The sequence below is a fragment of the Dipodomys spectabilis genome, unplaced genomic scaffold (assembly GCF_019054845.1).
Source record: "Dipodomys spectabilis isolate Male_0828 unplaced genomic scaffold, ASM1905484v1 ptg000306l, whole genome shotgun sequence".
NCBI lineage: Eukaryota > Metazoa > Chordata > Mammalia > Rodentia > Heteromyidae > Dipodomys > Dipodomys spectabilis.
The window spans coordinates 529454-537398 of record NW_024870983.1 but is presented as its reverse complement, the minus strand read 5'-3'; the positions used below and the strand labels follow the sequence as shown (position 1 = coordinate 537398).

Sequence of the window (7945 nt, the reverse complement as noted above, 5' to 3'; positions counted from 1 at the left end):
AAGATAAAATGGAGTATTCTTCAGTTTCCCCTAAGCATCTTGTTAGCAAAATATAACTTTGAGTTAGAAGTGATTGAACCAAAAAGTGTTGGAGTACTTATTTTTGTTGGCACTTTAGACACAGAAGATTTTCAAGGTAAAAGAAAAAAGAATAGCCATATATTTGTGATCACAGCTTCTTGGACTGGTTTTATGGAGACAAAGTTTTACATTAGTTTGTCCTGATTAACATAAATGTTAGGTTTTCATGGCAACAAGTGCAAGGGGGAAGTTTATTGGACTCGCTTGAATAAGTAAGCAGCATGATAGAAAAAAATGGGGGCTGGGAAGGTGGCTCAGTGGTAGAGCGCTTGCCTTGCATGCCTGAAGCCCTGGGTTCGATTCCTCAGCACCACATAAGCAAAAAGAAAAAAGCTGGAAGTGGCGATGTGGCTCAAGTGGTAGAGTGCTAGCCTTGAGCTGAAGATCTTAGGGATAGCACCCAGGCCCAGAGCTTAGGCTCCACAACCGGACCCCTCCCCCAAAAAAGATGTAAAATAAATACACAATAAATAATATAGTAGGTTTAGGAAGGTTGCTCAATAGTTTAGTGCTTACCTTGCATGCATGAGGGCCTGGGTTCAATTCCTCAGCACCACATAAGCAGAAAAAAAAAGCCAAAAGTGGCTCCAGTGGTGGATTGCTATTCTTGAACTGAATAGTTGAGGGACAGTGCCTAGGCCCAGACTTCAGGCCCCATGACCAACAAAAACAAACAAATAAATGGGTCCTGGAAGGTGGCTCAGTGGTAGAGCGCTTGCCTTGCATTCATGAGGCCCTGGGTTCGATTCCTCAGCACCACATAAGTAAAAAGAAAAAAGCCAGAAGTAGTGCTGTGGCTCAAGTGGTAGAGTGCTTGCCTTGAGCTGAAGAGCTCAGGGACAGCGTTCAGGCCCAGAGTTTAAGCCCCACCACCGACAAAAAAGAAAAGAAAAGAAAAGAAAAAAATTGAAAATAATATTTAGTGAATTACTTTGACCAATTACTTTGTCAGAACAAAGAAGGAAATATATAATTCAAAATCATTGACTTAAAAGTATGAAGAGAGAGTAGTGAAGAGAGATGAAAGAAAACATAGAGAATTGTTTTCTCTCCAGTGTAGTAACGGGTCCTTGATCTTGTTTATTTCATTCTATCTTCACAAGCTATCAAGTATGTCTCAGTACTGGAGTGTCCAGTTCAGACAAAGAGAACTCGCAGAAGAAAGATAGTATTTGCAGCAGATGTAGGTGATTTATAACTTTAGACAATCTATTTAAATCTGTTCAAAATTCTCACCTACCGTAAACTTCCCTCTTTGAATATCTTTGTTTGCTTTTCCCAAAACTGCCTTCCATTAACAGCTTAAATTTTTGAGAGGTCATGCTCGTACTCTCTAAAGATTGCTGTTTGGTTGTGATTTTCGTGTGTTCTTTAACTGAATTTCAAAAGGTTGTGCAAGTGTGTTACAATTAAATATGTCCATTTAATTGTCCAATGCCCCTGGATCAGATTCACTCCTTCTATTATTGTCAATCAACCCCTTCTCCAAGATTCATTTCAGATTTACCACTTCCTTTATCACATGTGTACATTGACTATTCTAGCTGTACTTGTCCCTTGTTCCATTTTTCATTCATTCTATGTCTTTACTATTATTCCTCTCTGCTTTCAACTTCCTGATAATCGTTCTGTTAAACTGTCTGTTAATACTTTGAAAGGTTTATTTTCATTCTTTGGAGATTCAATCCTGTATATACTTGAACTTATGTCAACTTACATTTCCCTGATTTGTTCATCTGCAATAATAATGTGCAAGACTGGAGATGTGAAGCCCCTAGACTTGATTTTATTCTCATTCATTTGAAAGATTAATCTTTAGTCAACAAGAAAGTTTAAAAATGGCTTAGAATGTATTCCTAACTATCAGTTTTTATAAATGTCTATGTACAATGGTGTGTGATTATTTTACTTTCTATGGGATAATATTTTCTACTACCTATAAGTTTTGGAAAAAGAAGAAAATTAAAATTTACTACTATAGAGGAATATGATAGAAATAGAAGACAGATTTTATGTTTGTCACATCTCTGATGAGTATCCATATTCAAGACTTACTATGTTAGACTTATAGGGAAAACATAAAACAACGTATGATAAGGCAACTATTTGTGGCTTTTTAAAATGTAACTTATTAAGTGATGAAATTTACTTTATTAGCTAATGTTTGCGTTTGAAATTTGGGAGGTTGATCTATTTAACATATTTCTGGAAGGCACCTACTGAACAACACAAATGGTGGGTGGTATTATTTCTACACTTTAATGAGTGGTTGAAACAATGGCATTAGTGTTGGGTAAATAAATCAACTCTATTGTAACTTGCTCCCTACACTTGAAAAGCTTATAATGTCACTGAGTATCATCTATTTGTCAAATGTTATTTTGGCGATTGTGATATTTAAAAGTTTATTTGAAAAAAAAATACACTTTCAGGAGATTAAATGTTTTGAGAATGACAACATTTTATACCACAGAACCAAGTTTTACTGGAGTACCAAAGTTTTGAAGCACTAAAGATCTTCACAATTAATGTTTTTCTGGATTACATTTGACCTCTAAGTCAAGTTTTCCGGGCCTGGTTAGACCAATTACAGATCTATTTTTCCAGGTAATATTTTCTGGGCCCACTAATGCTGGACTGAAATCTTTCATTAATCATTAGGGGAGGGGTATTAAAAATAATTTTGTGACACTTTGTGATGTTGTTCACTGATATGGTCTGGTCATCTGTAAATTGAAAATTTGAATTACAGTACTTTCTCTCAGATTTTATGATCTCATCCTTCATTTTAAGTTCCCTTGCATTTCACAATTGCTTACTGCTAATTCCTTCTTCTCAAAGAATTGAGGCCCTAAAATATTATAGGAAATGAGAAATTAAGATGGGTCTTCAATTACATTCTGTTGGCATGTTGTATGGGTCTAGGTGAGAAGTCTTGCACCTGTTATCTGATGATGCAGGTAACTGAGACCTAGGATCCTAGGACTCATGGGTCCTGCAGAAGAATAATATCTTTTAGAGATCATATCAGCAAAATTTGGGTATAATCAGTAGGAATGCTTCAGAAATATGGAGAAAAACATTTTGGGACCAGCGAGTTAAAACCATGAACAGGGCAGCAGACTAAAATCCCTTATAGATTAGAGGAAAACAACATTTTTTTACCATGTGAATTCAGAAGACCAAGAACACTTAGAAGGTATCACAAGCTTATACTCAAGACATTACATTGATTCTTTTTATATTCCGATATATATTCTAAACCTAATTATTTATTTTTTTTATTTTATTTATTTTTTTGGGGGGGGGTGTTCCAGTCGTGGGGCCTGAACTCTGGGCCTGGGTGCTGTCCCTCAGCTCTTCAGCTCAAGGCTAGCGGTCAAACCACTTGAGCCACAGCGCCACTTCTGGCTTTTTTCTTTTTGCTTATGTGGTGATGAGGAATCGAATCCAGGGATCAGTTATGCAAGGAAAGCGCTCTACCACTGAGCCACCTTCCCAGCCCTAAACCTAATTATTTATATTCCAATTCTATTCATTGGAATAAATAATTATCAATTTATTTATCAAATTATCAATTAATTCTAGTAAGTTTCACTGTGTGAAATATAAAATCAGCAAATATAAAATAAAATATATATCTATGTATAAAATAATAAAAAAACAGCACATGTTTTACATTGTTCTGTGGTGGTTAGGGTATTAAAGACAACTTTGTTTTAAAGTAATATTGCATTATCTCTACCACAGTATTTTGTAGAGCTAGACCTAAAGTTTTACCATTTGTGGATTTACAGTCTGGAGACAAGAGGAAACACTGTGATTAAAGCATTACTAATTTAAGGCCTAATATCGAGGAGAAACACATGGACTTCTCCTGGAGCTATGGAAATATTTGTTGATAGAAAGAGAGTAGTGTAAGTTCCTTCCTGGTTGGAAGGTAGACAGACCATGACATTAGGTAATCATGCATATGAACAATTTTTCACCTTCTTGGCTTTAGCTACTTTTGAAATGGTAGGTATCATAAACAATTATATTTTTATAAAATACCTTCTGGTCTGAACAGTTCTGTCTGAACTGTTCATCTCTCTGTGATCCCTTGTAACTAAGATTAGTTTTCTTCCAGTAAGACAAAGTATGATTTCAGGGTAAGATATTCTGGTTGGTCTGTTCCTACATGGAAGAAAGGTAAAGGGTCAGGTAGACATTTGTGCCACTAAGACCTCATTTGGGAAATTTTAAGCTGGAGAAGTTTAGAAGTAGCTCTTAAGCAAGGTTTACTTTGGATCCATTAGCTCCACAAAGCTAACTCAGTTGGACAAATAAGTACTTGAAAAAGCCATCACTTTTGGACCTAGCTATAAATGCTTCAAAGTATGATCAAATCTAAAATGAAAAAGATTTAAAATAGTCAGTGACAAAAAAATTGCAAATGTGAGCAATCGACGAAACAATATAATTTTTCCACTATATACACAATTTTAGGAAAAAACGATCAATAGTATTGTTAGGAACAATAAGGTTTCCTTGTAACAAATAGGCACGCAAAGATATAAGCCTATATGAAGATTGCATCATTAACTACTTAAATTTAGAGGATACTACATGCTTCAGCAGCACGTCTACACAAATTAAAACAATACAGAGATTAACATGGCACTTGCACAAGGATGAAATGAAAATTTGTATAGTATTCCATATTTTTCATTCTTCAGATGCAAGAAATGAAAAGCAGTTGTTAAAAAGTTGATTACATAATTACAAGAGTAACAATACATGTAAGTCCTAGAATTAAAGGTTAGTTTCATATCAGTGTATTAAATCTTCACCTCAGAAATGCCTTTACATAGCATAACCTTTACAAAACTTTTGAAATTAGTTAAATTCTCATTTTATCCCAAAGAAATATACTAGTATAAGGACCTAGAAAAAAAAAGGAATCTTTAACTTTATATATGGAATGCAATCTTACAGTACACATTTATTAATGTACCTATGTATTACAAAACAATGTAGAATTCAAATTATATCTAGGAGAGAATGAAATAGATTATGGATATTATGCAAACACAGAATATAGAATATTTAAAAATATCCTTTTTTCAGACAAGCACAAGAAATATCTTTAGTTTTTGTACTACTCATTTCAACAGATAAATTCAAATTATTTCTGATTTAAAAAAATCACAAACTCTGCAGAAATCATTATACATGTATACAAAAACAAACTCTTGAATATACTTTAACATCAAAATCAGACAATTCACTTGGAAGAATTCCCCAGAATTTTTACAGGAAGATATTGCTGTTATTTGGATTGTGAAAATATTTTCTATGGACACAAAGAATGGACTGGCACTTTCATGCAATTGTTTCGAACATATTTATAAGATGATTTCTTTGTTGCTTTGTATGTCCCTCCCCCATGGAATAACCCCTGCTTTCACTGTATTTGATGTTGGTATAATTTGTGGCTGGGAAGGGAAAAAAAAACAAACCTTTAAATAGGGATACAGGTGGACCCATTGCAACGAGATGTACAAATTGTTATGTCAAAAAATGAACTTTACAAATTTGGTTGGGGTGGGAGGACAGGGAGAGGGGGGAGATGAGAAAGGATGGGAAGCGGAAACAAAGGAAGAGACAACAATGCTTGATAAGAAATGTTTTCATTATCTTGCTCATGCAATTGTAACCCCTCTGTATGGCATTTTCACAATGAAAAACAAACAAACAAACAAAAGAATGGACTGGCATTTTGAAGTTTAAGAAACTTAATTGATACCTTAGCTATAGTAAATAATGCTGCAATAAATATATTTGTTCTGGTAGCTTTCGTATGGTCATGTTTGATGCCCCTCAGTAGATGAATGGATCAAGGAAATGTGGTATATATACACAATGGAATTCTATGCCTCCACCAGAAAGAATGAAATTGCCCCATTTATTAGGAAATGGAAAGACTTTGAAACAATTATATTAAGTGAACTAAGCCAGGCCCAAGGAAACCTAGGTCCCATGGTTTCCCTTAATTGTAATAACTAGTATATGTCTGACAAAAGCAGAAACGGTCAGATAAGTTGATGTTAGGTGAAATGAAACCCAAGATAAAGATTCAAATCTTTTTTTTCCTTGCGATTGTTTCTATTATATTTTTAAGATGATTTCTTTGTTGTTTTGTATTTCCCTCCCACGGTATAACCCCTGTTTTCACTGTATTTGATGTTGGTATGATTTGTGGTGGAGAAGGGAAAAAAACAAACCGTTTAAATAGGGATACAGGTGGATCCATTGCAACAATGGGATGTACAAGACGTCATATCGAAAAACGAACTTTACACCTTTGGCTTGGGGGTGGTAGTGGGAGGGCAAGAGGAGAGTGTGAGGGGGAGATGGGAAGGGATGGGAATGGAAAACAAAGGAGGAGGCAACAATGCTTCATAAGAAATATACTCATTACCTTGTCCATGTAATTGTAACTCTCCTGTATGGTATTTTCTTAATAAAAAAAAAAAAAACTCCAAAAAAAAAAAAAAAGAGAAAAAGAAAAACAAAGAGGGAAAAAAAGAAACTTAACCGAACCATTAAACTTAAGAGAACAATATGTACAGCCTTCCACAACTTCAAAGAGGTAGTGATACATACTTATCCTTTTGGAAATATCAAATGCAGTTTCTTCCAAGTTGTCCTTCAGACCTGGTTTGATAAAATGGTGCAACAGAAGGAGATCCAACATATCTTTCCTATCTCTATTCCCAGCAGCAAGGTGCAAGGTGTTCAAAAGGTCTTTAGTTTTGGCATTGGTATCTGCATCATGATGAAGAAAATGGCCACACTAGTATTATTCCATGTATAATCACTGTGCAACGGTGTCCACCCATCTACAGTTATTGCATGAATATCTGCTGCTTGAGCCACCAACTCACAGACAATGTCTAAGTGTCCACTGTAGGCTTCCCGATGAAGGGATATATACTCATCCACATCCCTAGTATTCACATGAGTGGCCTTTTTGGAAAGTAGTCACTGCAATGTAGTAAGCCGATTATTTTCAGCAGCCCAAAGAAGAAATTTGCTTGGATCCTACTCCATTTTTTTCTTGCAATTTATACCACTCATCATTTTTTCATTTTTTTCTTCATCTTAATCAGAATTGCCTAAGCAGAAACTTTCAGTGACAGTGGAAATGAGGTGTCCATGTATTTCGCCAATAGTTCACGTTGGTTGAACTGGTCAGAAAAATCCGGTGAATTTTCTACATCTGTTTTTTTCACCATGATTTATTTTCTCATTTTCCATTTTCATTATTTTAAATTATTCTAACTGGAAAGTAGAGAATTGATGGAGAGCAGATGAAAGATGTTCCTCCGTATTCAAAGGTACCAAATGAAAAGGAGAACCAGTAGTGTCTTCGTGTGCAGCTTCTTTTAGGAATGAGAAAATATGAAATAATGCTTTCTATATAAAAGATTTGGGAAATGACAGAGCAGAAAGTGAAATGATGCAACCAAAAATATAAAAGCAAAATTAGGATAATTATGGAGCAGTTTTATTATCTATGAGAACCATGAAAGAGAGGAAGAGAGAGACTGCAATGTGCAATGACCTAGCTAGCCACAAAATCCATGCCTCTGATTAATTTATAGAGCAAATAGAATTTTATTTTTTAAAAAAGATGGAAATAGAATTATGTATTTACTTGAAATTAGTAAATACATTTTAGTAGTCTACAAAAAGAGACGTAGCTCTGACCAAATTACAGACAAGAATGTAAATCCTTGATAATTCTAGGAGCAGATCTGACTGAAAACAGTTAAATCACACTTTTTCTGTACAATAAAGAAATAGGTCCAGGCTAGGA

General features: G+C 34.8%; 1 pseudogene; it reads left to right on the top strand.

The window, feature by feature from the left end:
- The first annotated feature begins 4689 nt into the window (after positions 1 to 4689).
- LOC122127644 lies at positions 4690 to 4789 on the top strand (annotated as a pseudogene).
- Positions 4790 to 7945: the final 3156 nt, after the last annotated feature.